This window comes from Coccinella septempunctata, chromosome 4, assembly GCF_907165205.1.
Source record: "Coccinella septempunctata chromosome 4, icCocSept1.1, whole genome shotgun sequence".
Lineage (NCBI taxonomy): Eukaryota > Metazoa > Arthropoda > Insecta > Coleoptera > Coccinellidae > Coccinella > Coccinella septempunctata.
This window is the reverse complement of record NC_058192.1, coordinates 4,573,475-4,592,342: the sequence shown is the minus strand read 5'-3', so window position 1 is coordinate 4,592,342 and position 18,868 is coordinate 4,573,475. Positions and strand designations below refer to the sequence as shown.

General features: G+C 37.9%; 1 protein-coding gene across 1 annotated transcript in view; it reads right to left on the bottom strand.

The window, feature by feature from the left end:
* LOC123312205 (dipeptidyl peptidase 4) overlaps positions 1-18,868 on the bottom strand; it is a 50,936-nt gene that overhangs the window by 24,098 nt on the left and 7,970 nt on the right. The gene's annotated exons all lie outside the window — the stretch shown is intronic.

Sequence of the window (18,868 nt, the reverse complement as noted above, 5' to 3'; positions counted from 1 at the left end):
TTAGAATGCATTTCCTCGCAAAATTAACTGGGAGAAGGAAATGAATAAAATCACCGTGGAAATTATTAATAGCTTTATTATAATACACATTCTGCCCTATTATTTCTTCTCGATCTGAGTAAAACAATGTTTTCGTATGGAATAAATTAAATACACAAACATGTCGTGAAATAATTTACAACTCATTTAGAGCCTTGAAACTATGAACTTGTCCTACTAGATATTTTAGGAACAACTCATAGCGAAACTAATTTGTGAAATATGCTCGGAATAAATTCACCTTCTGTCTACGAAAATAGAAATGGGACATGCGATTTTTTTCGATGGGGAGAGGGTTATTTGAGAAAAATATTTTCATCAGAAGGCACAGCATTTTTGTACGAACTTGAATGGGAAGGAAATTTGGGAAAAACCAGCATTACTTAGAAGGAGAATTTTGAAAAATTGGTACACAGAATGAGGCATACTCCATTTAATATAATTTTTACCCTACCACTGATTCCATTCTGCAAATGGAGATTTATGGAAATATCGAATGAATTATATCTTGTCTAACAAGCTCTGGAGGGCGACCTGATAATAACCTATTATTCAAGGAATAATAAGCTTTGTGAAGATTTTAATACGGCATTTGCGTTTATAGGGCATAATGGGGGAGGATAGAGATTCAATGGAAATTACGCAAGTAACAGAACACGCTTTCTACTGAGGCTTTGTCTGAGTGAAGTTTCCTATTCCTGGACCAATATTTCTTATTCTGAAACTGTCAGATACAATATTTCAATTCACTCAGATCCAAATCCATGTACACTAGCTGTAGGAAGTTCGGAAAAGGAATAAATGAAGTTCATCAATATAAAGAATTCATTTATCAGTAAAATTTTGAACGATATTGTATTCACTCCAGAGCCTTCTATTCTTTTATTATTCGGGAGTGGGTTTAGTTCAAAGGGGAAACCCTTCAACACCTTAGGATCTAAATCGTGATCTTGTAAAAAATACAAGGTGGTCCAAAAATTTCTCGACATACACCCAGATCGAGGCGTCGAATTTCTCCCCATTATCCTGTATAATTAGTAGGGGGATTCTTCGCAAATTTGTCGCCTTTCGAAAATTTATCGCACTCGGAATGCTAGTAGATTAAACCCGGCGAGAATATTTATGTCAGACCGGAGTGTTTCACGACTAAAGTGAAAAGTTCCCTGCCTTATCGAGTGGGCGTCCGGCTAGCTCCGGAAAAATATATTGTGATTTCGGAGAATTCCTACATCCGGTTCCATTTCGAAAACAACATGGACTGCGGCTATAATTCTCAATCTCGCAAAGTTATGCGAGTAATTCTATTATCCCATTATTGAGGAGGGGCAGTCTGCTACCAAGTAGATCATCATTATTAACAAGTTACAAATTTCATAAACGATCGTAGTCTCCCATTATTTTGGACAAAAAACTATTGTAATCCGCCTAATGCTTGTGTTTTTAGGTCCCATAACCCTTCAAACCACCCTAAATTCTCGCAGTACACAAATTGAGAGCTGAAAACCTCAATCCCTGAAATCATCTTGAATTTCAACGAATTATCTCTTGGATTATCAATTTTGCCAACAAAATGTGAGAGATTCTTTTCTATGTTTGCCGACAGACCCTGTGATGTGTACCTGCTCCATAATTTCTTTCAATGTACTGTGAATTATCATTACCATATCTATACTCCATTCACTTTTATCTCAGCAGTCGGTTGGCCATGGAAATTTGACACATTTCACTCTGTATAGTACAAAATTGTGGGGTTATGACGCTTGTCAAAACATTTTTGGGGTTTAAATCAACGCTATGTTGCCCGTTCTATGTAAAAGTTTTTGTTATTACGTATTTTATCATAATGTCGAACCTCTTCGGAAAATATGTGACGAACATAATTTAAGTTTATACAAACTGATTGAAGGCATACCAAATCCAGTTATTCGCATGGAAAATACAAGAGATCAGTATAATATCATAATATGCACTAGCTTGAGGAGAGTTAATGTTCGTTATCTTCTTTGGCTTACATCATTTGTAGATTTCAAAAATATTAACCCGAAGATGAAATGCATATGATGCAGTGGTTGGGAATGGGTATCTCCCGAAGAAATTAACAGATAATTACAAGAATGTTAAATTCTTCAACAAAAATCACCTTGCTTCAATATAAGTAAAAGGAATTAAAGGAAGTTTCAAATCAAGATGAACTTCACCTTTGAACAAAGATTTCACATGAATAAACAATCAACAGGACAACTGGCGCGTATTTGTGGCTAATCATCATTGATATAATAATAATAATTAGGTATTTATTGGTACTTTAAGACATTTACAATGTATAGTTATTCTATATTCTTATTCTACGATGACATTCATCGAAAATCCTGTAGTAAACTTTTCGAATTAGTTCACTCAAAAAAAATGCCACCACTTTTTTGGGTCTCCCAATAGAAGGAAATTCTTTGTTATCCTCTTCATTCACAATCTTTCCGGTCTTGGAAATATTCAGCTGAAATATAAGTCGTTCAGATTCAGATGAAACATTATATAAATTCTCTTACATTGAATATGTTCGCTACCGTCTGACGTATTGTGGATTTTAGAATATCAGGGTATAACTATTTGAATGAGCAGACCTGCGACCCTGTCTCTGTCAGCATTTTCGTAATAGAAACTGATATTGGTTGTGGCAACGGCGTTATGACATTAACGACATTTCATGAGTGCTAACCTTACTCCGTTCTAGATACAAAAACTTGAGAAAATTATTTCATGGCCAACCGACTGCTAAAATAAATGTGAATGCAGTATAAATAAGTAGAAGAGAGTAAATTTTTTATTGAAAATCATGTTATTCGGTTTTTAGTTATCTGAACTAAGCTTTTTTCAAAAGATTTTCAGCCCAAGATGCAAAGCATCATCCTTCACCTGTATGCCCCTGGCAGAGGGTTTTTTTTTCAATTCCTTCTTGTTGTAAAGAGTGAGCATGTCGTAAAGAGTGTGAATGTTACGCTGTATCTCAGTGAGTTGTTGTGAAGTATCGTATTCAGAATTGTTCAAAATTTCAAAGCTCAGATCAATAAGATATAAAAAAAACTCGATCTCAGCCAGATATCTTTTTGATGCACGAGACTGAAGGCGAAATCCCAAGTCCTGAAGCTAAAGGTTCGCTAAATGAGTCTCTCTCCTTCGGTAGCCCTATTCCTGTCCTCCCAGCATCCATCATCCACGTTTTGCTAAAAGCCCGAATCGCACACATACATATAAACTGCGGAAGAACGTTGTTTACTGGGCAGCCTTGGTCCATTGCCTGAAAAAATATCATTCCGAATCATAAATCTCCACCACCTAGCGGCCATTCGGACTCCGGAGGAGCAGTCGGAACTATTAAAATTCCATCAGGACGACTCTGTATAAGAAGCGAGAGGGAAAATCGGAAATGTGAGTGATTTAATCTCCGGGCTTTGCGTGCGGCATACTGGAAAAATTCACACATATATCAGGGAACAAATTTCAGCGTTTACTTCTTGCTATTCGATTTTCACACTCGATCACAAATCTTTTTCTGAACGTCCGAATTTTCGTTCAGATTTTCGTGAAAAAATATTCATTTGTCTGGATTTTTCAATTGGAAAGCTCATGGACTATCTTAACTCTGGATACTCCACACTCCTACAAGGTTATCTCAAACCAAATGAAGCCAGAGTTATTTAGTAGATCTGGTCGATGCTGTTCTATCACTAACTACTCTGGTCTGTTAAAATTTACAGGTTTTTTTCTTCCTCCGTGAGAGGCAAACACTGAGAGGGACTGCTTTCTCAAGAGTGTGAGCCTCACAAGCTATAGGTACTAACTTAAAAACCTTTTTCCAAACCATATTCTTGGGATAGATCTTCATGTTGCCCTACAGCATCCTTTAACTGGAGAGATGAGCTGCAAGCGGCTCTTACAGTCCATGGGACATGATGAATCGAAGTGACCTGAGCTTTTCCTCACACCTCACAGAATTATCCTGGAATAATGTTTAAATTTGTCACGAATCAGGTTTGATTCCTCCTTAACATCCTATAATCAAAACCACCATCTGACCTTCATGCCCTAGGCACAGTGTACCCAGTTGAGACATTAATTCTTTGTATTTTATTCCTATTCTATCTTCTTTCATCATGAAATCAATTATTTGAGCTCTTTGCCTTGCAGAACTACACTGCGCAAAAAAATTAACGCACATTATGGAAATCTCAAATTTATTCTACAACTGAAGGTGTTCTTAATGATAATTATTTTTATCAGAATTATGCATGCATATGTTATCCACTTTCAACCATTTTCTTCAATACAGATGTTTTTTCCCAGCAGGAATAAAAAGATGATATTATCAGATTTTGAATGTATTGGCTCCATTCTAAAATCAGTTGTTCTCGATCAATTCTAGTGATCAATAGTTTTTCTTTCGTTTGATTTTCTACACTCGATCGCTATGCAACGCGAAACACGCAATTTGACCCAAGAGGAATGTGCCCAAGCGGTAGTTTTGCGAGAAGAAGGATGGACATACACAAGAATTGCAGAAAGGTTTGGAGTTTCCCATACAAGTGTGTCCAGAATGTTGCAGCGATTCAGGGAGACAGGTATGAATGTCCGAAGACCAGGACAGGGTAGACCACGGGTAACAACTGCCATTCCAGAACGTTACTTGAGATTTTCTTCGTTGGGACAACGGTTTGCAACCGCTCGCCTCCTTCAAATTCAGCTTGAGCAAACTCATGAGGTGCAAATTAGCACTCAGACAATAAGAAATCACCTCAGAGAATATGATTTAAGGCCTCGTGTCTCGGCAAGAGGCCCAGCTCTTACCCCAGCCCATCGAAGGGCGCGTTTGGATTTTGCGAGAGAGCATATCCATTGGGAAGAGGCCGATTGGGAAAGAGTTCTCTTCACAGATGAGTCTAGATTCTGCCTCTACCATTGTGATCGATGTTCCCTTGTATACAGACGTCCACATGAAAGATATGCTCAGTGCAATTTCCTGAATACTACTGGTTTCGGGGAAGGATCGATTATGGGATGGGGTGGAATATCTTTGACTGCTCGCACAGACCTAGTGGTCGTTGATAATGGAGCTATGAATCGTTTAGGAGTATCTTGAAGAGGTTGAAGTCTCTCGAATGGAATGGCAAGCAAGAAGTCCATCAGATCTCAATCCGAATGAGCAGGTTTGGGACAACTTCAATAGAAGGCTGAGAAGTTCAGAAAATCATCCAGCTACTCTTAATGACTTAGGAATCCAACTCGGAGAAATCTGGGAAGGATTAGATCAGAACATTTTAAGATCACTCATTTTGAGTATGAACCGTCGTTGCCGAGCTATAATAAACGCAAGGGGTGGAAATACCAAGTATTAAATCACTTATCAGCATTTCAGTATTTTGAAAATTGTTCATTTCTCTTCTTTCACATAAGATTCGGTGAAATCCTGAATTTTTCTTCCATTTAATGTGTCTAGTTTTGTTCAAAACCTTCCCGAGAGAACATAAAAAATAAGTTATAAAGTCAATGTAGAGTTAACTTTCATTAAAATTGAGATTTTCAGAATGTGCGTTAATTTTTTTGCGCAGTGTATTACATCTGCCTTCATTTAGTGGATCTGAGTTGTGGCAAAACCATATCCAAGCTTCATAGTTCTAAAAGAGATTGAAAGTCGAAAAATATACTAGATTCTTGGCATTTCCGATCTTCCGAACATTCTTGAATTGAACCCTTCGACGATATTAGGGGATATATCAACATATCTATCAGCCAGAGACTTCAGAGTCTCACCTCATTCAAAGTACGCCTAGGCATGTCGAATGAATTATTGCAGGGTATTTGAAAAATCAACTAGTCAATGTCTGAGTTATTATTATCTATGAGGAGTTTTTGCTACCCCAAACAATTTGGCTCATCCAAAAAATCCGATTCACAAAATAGTCGTACAAACCAAGGTATTTGGGGGTCATAATGAAGGCTTCAACACCGCAGTGGTGTATTTCAGGAGGTAGGTTGATAAATTGAGATTAACACAGGAGGCTTGTATGATTAAACGATGGTTCTAATGAATTTTTCGAATACTAGCACAGCATTGAGCCTAAGATTTCCGAAATCCGATTTCGTTCAAAGTTCAAAAACCTACATGCTCCCCTTGCCGCCATAAATAACACTCACGAGGCATCGTATCAGAGTGTATTGTTACCGAAAAAGTTTCCAATTTCGGGCACGTTTACCTGTAGATCGGAATCTCCGACGGATCTTTTTGTCGAAGAAAGAGATTCGGTGCAGGTGAACCACAGAGTTGCCGGGATACGCCGGCAGGGTTAGGATCGATATACCCCCTCCCGGTGACGCTCCTGCGGGCGGGAGACTCGAAAAAATATCTCCCGTTTTTGGGGGCACGCACTCCTGGAAGGACACGACAGTGCTGTCTTCGGGAAATAAAAGGAGGTGTCGCATGATTGACTGTTATTTACTCTGGGTCATTTTTATTGGCGTGTAAATATATCCGAGATTGGATCGGTTGACAGCTGAAAGCTCTCGTTATTTCGGGTCCTTTCTCCTGAAATATTGATGGATTAAAAGGTGCATTGTTGGGGATTCTTATCTGAACGTGTGTTTTTCCGCTTCGATTGGTTTTATATATCTTGTTTTCCTTCGATATTTCATCAAGGTCCTATGCATTGGGGTACGCAGTGGCGGATTAGCAGTCTAGGCCTCCCTAGGTCCTTCACCTTGTAGAATGTTGAATTGAATTCTTTTAGTGAATTTCGAGATTTCATCCACCTCGGCGCAACCGTTCGTTCTTGACGAAGTTTCAACTGACCCCATCTTTTGGGGAATTTTTCGAAGGTCATCTTCAGAGTAATTTATCTTCCAGGAAAATTACCGTAGATCTAAGCGTGATACACATAATGAAAGAGCAACTCTTCCAGTTAATAATCTGAGAATTTCATCCATCTAGGCATAACAGTTCGATCTTGGGGAAGTTTTAACTGAACCCAACTTTTTGGGGATTTTTCGAAGGTCATCTTTAGAGTGATTTATCTTCCAAAAAACTTATCGTACATCTAAACGTGATACATATACTGAAAGAGCAACTCTTCTAGTTGAGAATCTGAGAATTTCATCCATCTCGGCATAACCGTCCGATTTTGAGGAAGTTTTGACTGAACCCTACTTTTTGGGCATTTCTTGAAGGTCATCTTTAGAGTAATTTATCGTCCAGAAAAAATATCGTAGATCTAAACGTGATACATTTACTGAAAGAGCAACTCTTTTAGTTAAGAATCTGGGAATTTCATCCATCTCGGCATAACCGTTCGGTCTGGACGAATTCTGAAGTGAAATTCGCAATTTTCGAAAAATGCCATTTCCTAGATGAAAATCTCAAGGAAGGGAAATAGGCTTTCGAAACTGCTTTCAATAGATTCAGCGTGTTTGAAAACCTATATTTTCATACTAAAATTTCAAACATCCGGCCCAGTTTAGGAGAATTTTTTTTTCCACTTTTCATTTTCGAGTTGACTTCGAAGAGCAGTTCTCTGGAGTGCAATTCTCTATTGAATCATGAACTGTTTGGTTTTTTAGAATCTTCAAAACAAATTCCATGCACTCAATATCCTAAGACACTAATAGAATATCCTGATTTTCAGACAGAGTAGAAAATATGTCATTTTAGGGGGATCTAACCCCTTGCTCATTTTTCAATAAGTTATATACTATCTCGAGAAGCAGCCTGCATATTGACTCATTCGAATTTTCCCTCATTTACATTATTCTGAATATAAAAGAAACAGAATAATTATCACATCAAGAGCGAATCATTCCAGGGTCGATGAATAAATGTAATAACCATAACTGAGGTGCCTTGCACGAAATCTCATATAATAGAACAACGTTCGTGCTTGTCGTATTAATATTGAACAAATCCCCCTTTATATTCTGTGCAATTCATCCCCGAAAATATGTGTTGACGTTGCTTCAACATGCGAACATTCTACTAACACTTCATGAAATTATAGATCATCCACCGGATAAGGGAGTTATTGTTTGGATGTATGGGAGAAAGGTGAAATTTTGGACCTCGTTTTTTTGTCGACCTTCAGTTCGTTAAAATCGAGTTTATCATTGAGTTGAACCATATCTAGGAGGCTTAAGGAGATTGCCTCATCGCTCCTGTTTCTCCTGGTCTCATGGACTAAGCACACGATGAATAGGTGTGAGATCTGTAATGATTCCTTGTGTTCTAGTTGAGCACGTCCTCAAAGCGTTAATCAGATAGCACTTCAAGGAGCGCCTCTGTTTGAGCAAACTCAAGATCATCAGTTCGATACTCGAAAAAATGGCAAATGGCGCTGGACAACATCAGGCAGTTTTCCTTTTCACTGCCCTCTTTCAACTAGCACTCCTGACGAGTAAACTACTTACCACGGTTAAAACTGTTGGAAGTTTCTTTATGAATCCAGTTTGCCTTCATATCGTGCTCGCAGTGCATTGTTGAATTTCCACTTCAGAGTTGTTTGGGAAACGTGTATAAACATTGATCGCACGACTTGGGAGAGTTAACTCCACTCCAAACATCTCGCCAGCATTCATCAAACCGGAAACGGTCGTATGCATATTTCTTAATTAAAATTGTGAGAGGCGTCTACACGTTGGTTACAGATCGACGTGGAACAATACGAAGTTCATGTCCATAATCCGTTTAATTTTCCCTCTGGTTTACCAAGATTGGACCAAGCCGCTTCTGCATAAGTTTCAGTTGTGAAACGTCTATACTTCATTCACTTTTATTTTAGCAGTCGGTTGGCCATGGAAATTTGACACATTTCACTCTGTATAGTACGAAAATGTGGGGTTATGAAGCTTGTCAAAACATTTTTGGGTCTTAAATCAGCACTATGTTGCCCGTTCTACGTAAAAGTTTCTGTTATTACGTATTTTATCACAATGTCGAATCTCTTCGGAAAATATGTGATGAACATAATTGAAGTTCATACAAACTGATTGAAGGCATACCAAATCCAGTTATTAGCATGGAAAATACAAGAGATCAGTATAATATCATAATATGCACTAGCTTGAGGAGAGTTAATGTTCGTTATCTTCTTTGGCTTACATCATTTGTAGATTTCAAAAATATTAACCTGAAGATGAAATGCATATGATGCAGTAGTTGGGAATAGGTATGTCCCGAAGGAATAAACAGATAATTACAAGAATGTTAAATTCTTCAACAAAAAACATCTTGCATCAATATAAGTGAAAGGAATTGAAGGAAATTTCAAGTTAAGATGAACTTCACCTTTGAACAAAAATTTCACATGAATAAACAAGTAACAGGACAACTTGCGCGTATTTGTGGCTATTCATCTTAATACATTGATGTAATAATAATAATTAGGTATTTATTAGTACCTTAAGACATTTACATTGTATAGGACAAGCCAAATGAAAATAGAAAAATCCATTTTAGGGAACTTATTCTCCGATTACATTAATCGAAAATCCTGTAGTAAACTTTTCGCATTAATTCTCTCAAACATAAAATTCTCAAATGCCACCACTTTTTTGGGTCTCCAAATAGAAGGAAATTCTTTGTCATCCTCTTCATTCACAATTTTTCTGATTGTGGAAATATTCAGCTGAAATATGAGTCGTTTAGATTCAGATGAAACATTATATAAATTCCCTTACATTGAATATGTTCGCTACCGTCTGATGTATTGTGGATTTCAGAATATCAGGGTATAGCTATTTGAAGCAGCGGACCTGAATTCTAAATAGCACTTCCTGAAACCCTCTCTTCTCTTTTTTCAATCACTTTCGGCATTTTCGTAATAAAAATTGATATTAGTTGTGGCAACGGCGTTATGACCATAGATAACCTATGGTTATGACATTAACGACATTTCATGAGTGCCAACCTAACTTCGTTCTAGTTACAAAAACTTGAGAAAATTATTCCATGGCCAACCGACTGCTAAAATAAATTTGAATGAAGTATATGTTTTTACGCGTCGATGTTCCAAAGCTTAACCAGAGAGTTCTTGGGAATCGTATGAGACGATCAGGCAAAGTATACCCCTAGCAAGTCAAGCCGCAATGAACTTCTGATCAAAATTTTAGCGAAAGATCCTATTATTAACGAAATCAATGATGATAATGCTGATATAAAATTAACAACTGACTGTTACGATCTTAAATGAACTCGCGAACTATTATCCCTCAAAGTATCAATATTTCTTCGAGAAGGAGTAACTGCTGGACATGGTTTCGGTTTCGTTTGACCTCGTCAGCACAACACAACTGATACCTCGATAAAAATAGAACGAAATTTACGGCCCTTTCATTCGAAGTCAGCAATTAGTCAGAAATTAAAATAAATTATAATATCTCCCTGTTTTTATCTTTCTAAATTAGTTAGGTAGTTATGTGATACCGTTCTTTTTTCATCTGAAATACGGGAGCCTGAAGAAATTGGTGTCACTCTTTCAGTACCCATTTACACCGACAAGAAAAATATACGAGGGATATTTCTTTGGGAAATTCGTCGAAAACTTTTGATGTTTTGTTTTAGGCTCCCGAGTTGTATCAATTCGGAAGAAAAACGGATTAGTCGAAACTGGGTCGGATACTCGTCAAGTCCACGGGATGATGAAAACTTTTCCGAATGTTTCTTCACATCTAAATCAGAAGGATCATGCTCGCGGATTTAGGGATCTTAATGACAGATCCCTGCGCGAAGTTCCACAAAAATTGATGCAACAAATTATTGGATTCAGGCTTAAGAACAAGGATTAGCGTTTGTGAAGTAGAATTTTGGAGGATCAAGTGAAGTTAGGGCGGGTTAAGTAGTTCCATTTATTATTTTCGATGGGGGATATCTACGGGTAAGGCTCATGGATATTGTACATGTTTCTTTTCCACAGTTTTTTACAGTTTTTCTGTATTGATAATACGTTTGCAGCGCCATCTCATTGTCAAATGTGTTTTCACTGGCCAAAATGTAGTCGGTTTTTAGTAATAGCGATATGAGGGCGTTTCCTATCTTTCTAATCTATAATCTTTGGTTTATACTCCATAGAGTCATTCGGGGCAACTGTGCGCACTTTTGCCTTTCAAGCCATACCCTGTTTCAAATGTTGAAGCTAGGAAAATTAAAACATATTCATAAGATAGAGAATTTTCTAATCTATAAAAAAGCATCAAAAAGCAAACAAACAAAAACGTTTTTTTTTCCGCAAAAAAGAATTTAATAGAGAAAGTCGGAGTGCGTTCACATGCCCCGTATTGCGGGTAAGTGTGCGCACCCTCACGGGGTAAGTGAACGCAGTGCTTAGTGAACCACACAATCAAAACAAATTACGAAATAATGTCATCAAAATGTTACAATATTAGAGAAATGCTGTTTATTGTCAATACAGAAGAGCCTTTTTACAAGCAGTGCATTATTGTTCGTGCCACAATTCTTGGTGAACACAACACTTGATACATTCCCCTGTTGGTGGCTCTTCATATTTTTCTGAACAAATAGGACATTATTGGTCGAGTCTTAACCAAGAAAATCAACAATGTCATAATTTATTCCTCACTGAACTAATGCCCATATAATGAATCTATGCGCACACTTACCCGCGCACACTTTCCCCAGTAAGCCAAAATGTGAATTGAGGTTCTTATAGAGTACAGCAGCTAAGAGAACCTAAAATTTTTTATTATATATTTGATTAATATGCCCATGATCGAATAAAATATTGTTTAACACTGTCGGACTCGGAACTTGGACCTGGCAGAATTTGCAGAGATGCTGAAAATTAACAAGAAAACTAGTGAATTTGATTGATTGCAAATAAAAATTTAAGGAAACGTCGCACGGCGCACTCCTATGAAAAACTAATATGGCGATTCTGCGCCCTTGCTTCACCCAAATGAACCCCTTTTTCAAACATTGCATAGTCGAGATATACGCACTGCGCACACTTACCCACTGCGCTCAGTTACCCCGAATGACTCTACCTACCTACCCACAAACATCAGAAGTATTTTTTTTTAATGTGTTTTACATCCAGAATCAGACGACAACATTCGCCAGATATTCTGCTGGCTCAAAAGGGCAAAACTGAGCATCCGAAAAAGGCAGCCGACAAATAGCCCCTCAACGCCTTCATATCCGGCATTTCCACTTGAAGGGGACCTTCCGATGAGAGAAGTCAAGAAAATCTCAATAATTCTCCGTTTCTTTTGTAGAAAAGACCCCAAGATCCTCCCTTCTAAATTTCCGGGAAATGAAATACACCACCGACTAAGGACCTTTTCTACGCCGACTTGCTTTCGAGAAGCCAGAAAACAGAAAGATGCATTTAGGTTGGAACAAGTCCAAGATGATAATTCGCCAGTTTTTATTCGGCGTGCTTCTTTTAATTGTCATTTTGTGCAGAAATCTCGGTATTGTTATTCATATATTCGGTTCCTTCGGTGGTTATGTGCGGTAATGGACATCTTCATTCTGTTTCCATCGAATTTCTGAAGGAAATAACGAACAACAGAATGGTTGAAAAGGTATCTGCGATGTTAACGTTATGAAACAAACATGGGGAATGATTTATATGCAGTAGAAATAATTGTAGACGCTTTTTACTTCGGGAGTTTTCCCCCAAGGTTGCAAGCCTCGATTTGTGATCTCTGATTTCGATGAGGAAATCGTAATTTGAAGACTGAACTAGATAGAAAGAAACAGAAACATCTTAGGGGTCGAGGAATTGTTGATTTGTCCAACTGTATATTCCAGGAAATGGAAGGACTTCGAGAATATTTCCTGAATAAGGCTGTTTCAGAAGAAATTCATCGAGTAGCTGCTGCAGGATCACTTAAAAATCGTCGAACACTTTGAAGAAGACAAAATACGCAAGCTTTTGCATGGAAGGCACTATAGAACGAAGCCATGCCTACGTCGACATATCTCAAATTCCTAGGTCCTGTCCAAATACGATTTTCATAACAGAAAAAATGCTACATCCTTTAGTCTCCAAGACCATATCGATACATCATCATAAAAGCTTCCTGCTGAACTTTTCCCACCAAATAAATCCAATATACCCCATTACCCAAAGATCTGGTGTGAAATCAATAGCTTCCAGATCGAGTGTGGCCTCAGTTCTCACATATAGGGGGGCACGAAGATAAATGATCTCACGCATTCTCCTTCCAGAGTCTGCGGTCCGCAGAAGGCTCTCCTCCCTGGGGAAAATCCAGCCAATCCTCCCACTCCGTCCGGAAGATATCATTATGATCTGGAAGAGAGGGCTCTTTACATCTGAAACTATGCCGCATTAAAGTCAAGATGTAAGAGGTGGCAAAGAGCACTGCGGGCGGATGTTGCCAAGTTTTAATTGAATCCGGAGCTGGTTCTCAGCCCGCAGAATTAAAAAAATTAATTAACACCTTCATCAGTGCGGCAACGAGGATAACCTTGATGGGTCGAGTCCAGATTTATTTTTTCTCGCCACCCACGTGGCTTTTTTCCATCGAGACTTTGGCTTGGGGTCCTCCAGGAGATTTTTTCTATTACTACCAACATTTCTATATTCTTTCGATAGATCCTCTGAATTTAATCCAAATCCTGTATATTTTCGGTACATTCCTGCATGAAAAATGCACTTTAGAGAGGTATTCTTGATAACCACTACTCAATTTGTTCCCATTCGGATGCTTGTTACCAATAGAAAATCGAATTTCACCAAGAAATGCGATAAAAAATACCCTCAGACCAACTCTGGGAACAAACAAGACCATTCTCTTCCCGGAGACCACAATCCCAAGTAGCGAACTTAAAATCCTCAGGGTAGTGTGTGCAGAATTAGTTAGCGTCAACTCTGATTGATAAAGTTTGGCTATGAACTTGAGGGAAGTAAATAAGTACTTTGGTCTTTTTAATTGGAAGATAAACTCTCATCATTTTGCAATAGAGTCCTTATGACGTACCAAACCCAATTTCATAATTCTGATTAGATTTTAAATGTTCATTTAACTTGAATTCAAGTGATCGCTTTTGAAAAAAAGTTGTTGGAAAAAGTCTGTAGGTACTCCTCATTTATCTTAGAATGATTGAAAACAATTGTTTTCATTGACCTGTTATCCAGAGTCACAAAAAGTTCCCAAACAACCGGCTATAGGTGTCAAACTGATTTATAGAAGCTATCAGGGAGGTGAACAAACACTCAGGAAGTGAAGCTTCAAAACATCTCCTGATTAATTAATGTTAAGCAGCTCCAGTCCATTTTCCACTTCCTGATTCCTTGAGAACAATTTCATTAGTGAGCATTGAAAAATTGCTTTTCATATCATTTATCATAGTACGCCATAAGATTTATCGGGATATCCATTATTCCAATGGAAAAAATGTGCGAAGATATCGATCGGAATGTAGATAGATATGCTGGATGAATTTTCCAGAGAAAAATTCCTTTTTAATTGGATAACATATAAGGAGTTATAACAGTCGTCCAGTATAATTTAATTTAAGTTTTCTAGACCAATCATGCTGAAATCTCTGGGTTATTGCCAAATACGATAAATGACTGAAAACCCTGAATTAATATTTCTGGTACGATTTGAAATGAATCGTTTACTTCGCCCATTAGAAATCGTTTTCGAGTCTAATGAACGAAACTTCCCAAATTGAACTGGAATAATATTCACCAACCTCTCATTCCGGTTGGGATAAGTCAAGTTCTCATTAGAACTGAATTCAACTGTGACAATTCCTCTTTTATTCCGCGAAGCCGAAGAAATTTCCCATTCTTCCGAGAAAATTCCCCGACAACTCATTAACCGATAGCGAGAAAATATTTCCCCTTTCGCAAAATACCGAGAACACATTTCGAGTGAACCGCTCGAAAAATTGGATATGAGGAAGAGTAGTCTTTGGCCCTGCTCCAACTCATTACAAGGCTGCGTTATATTCGAAAGAGTTTCAGCACAATTATTCCCATTGTCAGTTGTGACATTTCAATCCAGCCCGATTACGTCAATGATGAGAATCATAGAGATGGACTGACTCGACGTATTTTCACTGGGATTTTCCGCATTCCACGCATCTGACCTCCAGATCACGCTTCACGATTTCATTCATATTGAAAACTCATTCGAATTATCCAATTTGGTATTGAACTAATTGAATCAGTTTATTAATCTAAGGCCCGGTACTTTCACCTTCGAATAAACTTTATTCTATGTCAATAAGTATCTGTCAAATAATTTCCTATCTAAGGGATATCTTATTTCGGTGCTTTCAGATGAAATTATTTGACGAATAACAATTCTATGAAAACACGGTATACTACTTTTCACTGATTAATGTAAAATAAGACACCGCATTGTAAATTGTCATAATTCCAACTAGAAAGCAAATATTTCGTGAAAATCACACAAAGAATAAGTCAGTTCCGTTATCATTTAGAATTTTCTGCACTTTTGAACTCCCAAATCAAAGTCCAAATATCGTTTGAGTTCAAGAAATTTGCTGAAAATGAGTAATTTCCTAAATAATGGAGGAGTTTGTCAAATACACTTCAAGAGGCTTGCAGGGTTGTTAACTTTTCTCAAATGGTAACCCTTCTTTTTTTAAGTGTTAAACTTATTGAATTTGATTAAAATGAGTTCATAAAAAACTCCATCAGTGACCAAATCATGAGCAATCTTTTGAAAAACTGAAAATACCGGTCAAATTTCCGATTCAGAGTTTTATGTGGATTCACAGAGAACCAGCATTCAAGAATTATCTCATTCCGTATAGGAGCCCCAAAATATTTCTGAGATATCGATCTATTTACTAGAATAGATGCTCTTCATCATAAAATATGGGTTGCCGATGAATTATGGATTGTCAGAGAGTTTTATTGAAAAATTTCGAGAGCTCTCGAATGAAATTAGGGATGAGTTATTCCTTCGCGGAATGTGCAAGTTGTTTCTTGCTTGTGAAAACCTTCCTGAAGATTTCTGGTTTTGAAAACTGCGGAAAATATCAATAGGCAAGAAGGAGCACAAACGCCACTTACTGGTCTCTGTGGTATAGGAAATTCCACCTATAAGGAAGAGTTTTTGGAGAAGGAGTAAACCGAAAGTGAATGGATCACTCCAAAAAGTTGAAATTAAGCTATCTATTATCGATATTACTATTGAAAATGGACTTTTGCAATATGGATGGATAGATTTCAGTCAGTCGATGATCTGCGTACCCAGCTACCCTGAAACTCGTAGATGGTAACGCAATAAACTGCCTCCCCTCCAAGACCGCCTTCAAGTGTGAATCTAAATGCGCTATTTCGCTGGAGGAACCCCCAAAATTCTCTTCTTCGCTCTGTTCCTGATCCGGGAGGGGTGATTCCGACAAAATGCTAATTCCAGGCAATGAATAGGAACGAATGCAAATGAGATCAAGCGTTCGGTAGAAAACACAATACAATTTGGTCCATCGCGCGACCTCTGACCTTAAACGGGGAGAGGAAGATACGTTTCGTCGATGGGAGAATGGTTTAATTTCGATATCTGTCGAGAGATCCTTCGGGAGACTACGGGAATTACGGATAATGATCAATCTATGAGGATGGATGTTTTGAGGTTGATTCGGTCACGTGCCAGGACGCCATCGTGGCTGTCATAAAAAATGATGGAAGCATTTTATACTCCGTCCGTGAGAGAGCTTGAAGTTTTCTTACCAACCAGTGAAAAAAGAACGCTATTTTATCATCACGTCTATTTGACAGGGACCTGCAGACCACATGCTCAGCCTAGATGGCACATCTGATTACTCATCTGTAGATGGCGCACCCATCTTTATATTTCTCAGTGAAGCCAATCCATTTGAATGAAATGTGCGCCCAATTTACATTTTTCACATTTGGAGAAGTGTAGAGTCATTCGGGGTAACTAAGCGCAGTGGGTAAGTGTGCGCAGTGCGTATATCTGGACTATGCAATGTATGAAAGAGGGGTTCATTTGGGACAATTTGGGTGAAGCAAGGGCGCAGAATCCCCAAATTAGTTTTTCATAGGAGTGCGACGTTTCGTTAGCTTTTTATTTGCAATCAATCAAATTCACTAGTTTTCATGTAAATTTTTAGCAGCTCTGCAAATTCTGCCAGGTCCAAGTTCCGAGTCCCTCAGTATTAAATAATATTTTATTCGATCATGGGCATATTAATCTAAATATATAATAATAGTTATTTTCCTATCAAGTGCGGAAAGTGATACTTGCCCGCACGAAACTGCCGTTGCCCGAACGATGCGAAGCAGAGTTCGGGTAAGCAGTTGAGTGCGGGCAAGACACTTTACGCAAGAGTTAGGAACAATATTTTTTCTACATGCGCTTGAAATATATAAATATATCCATTTCACGAAACAGATCATATCTCATTTGATTAATTCATATATAATGACAGACGTAATTCTGCATGTCATTACTATGGGTTTCTCATCGTTGACGTTCTATGCATAGAAACATGATAGAATTTAATTTACTCTATAATATTTGCGTGCGGGAAAAACCCCTGCTAATCCATTCCCGCACGCAAATGCGTGCGGGAAAGAAATAGCAGGCGTTTTTCCCGCACGTTTTGGGAAAGTGACTCTTTGCAACTTGGAATGCGTGCGGGAAAAAGGTTGAACGCGCACGCTTGTAGAAAAAAAATTTTAGGTTCTCTCAACTGCTTAATTCAATAATATAAGAACGTCAATTCAAATTTTGGCTTACTGGGGAAAGTGTGCGCGGGTAAGTGTGCGCATAGATTCATTATATGGTCATTAGTTCAGTGAGGAATAAATTATGACATTGTTGATTTTCTTGGTTAAGACTCGATCAATATTGTCCTATTTGTTCAGAAAAATATGAAGAGCCACCAACAGGGGAATGTATCAAGTGTTGTGTTCACCAAGAATTGTGGCACGAACAATAATGCACTGCTTGTAAAAAGGCGCTTCTGTATTGACAATAAACAGCATTTCTCTAATATTGGAACGTTTTGATAACATTATTTTGTAATTTGTTTTGATTGTGTGGTTCACTAAGCACTGCGTTCACTTACCCCGTGAGGGTGCGCACACTTACTCGCAATACGGGGCAAGTGAACGCACTCCGACTTTATCTATTAAATTCTTTTTTGCGGAGAGAAAACGTTTTTGTTTGTTTGCTTTTTGATGTTTTTTTATAGATTAGAAAATTCTCTATCTTATGAATATGTTTTAATTTTCCTAGCTTCAACATTTGAAACAGGGTATGGCTTGAAAGGCAAAAGTGCGCACAGTTGCCCCGAATGACTCTATACATGAAGTAGGAACTGGTTGAGTTGACCTCACTCAGTTCTCTCAGTCAGTTCTGAGGTGAACAAGAATATGTACACTAAGACTCAGTTACTACTCAGTTATTTGATTCCTATTCGTAATCTGATCCCCTTGTTTCTCAGGATTTCATTATTGTTTTGGTCCATTTCCTCTCAAGGATTTTTGCAGAAAAAACTATAATCTATAAAAGCAAAGCTTTCTAGCTCGCAGCTAGGTTAGTGGTTTGGGTCCATAGAACTCAGCTCCAGAACTATGGACATAAATAAACCTTGATGATCCTTGAGTGAAAATCAATTGTCTACTTTAGGCTTCAGAAGGTGCATAATAATCAAAGGAAAATTTGCTTATCAGCCATGGTGAAACATAATGTTAGGTTGTAAATATAATTAATTAACCTCATCATCTGGAATAAATCTTTTGTGTGTGGGGGAAGGAAACTTTAACACATACCTGACCTTCAAATGATTTGGCAC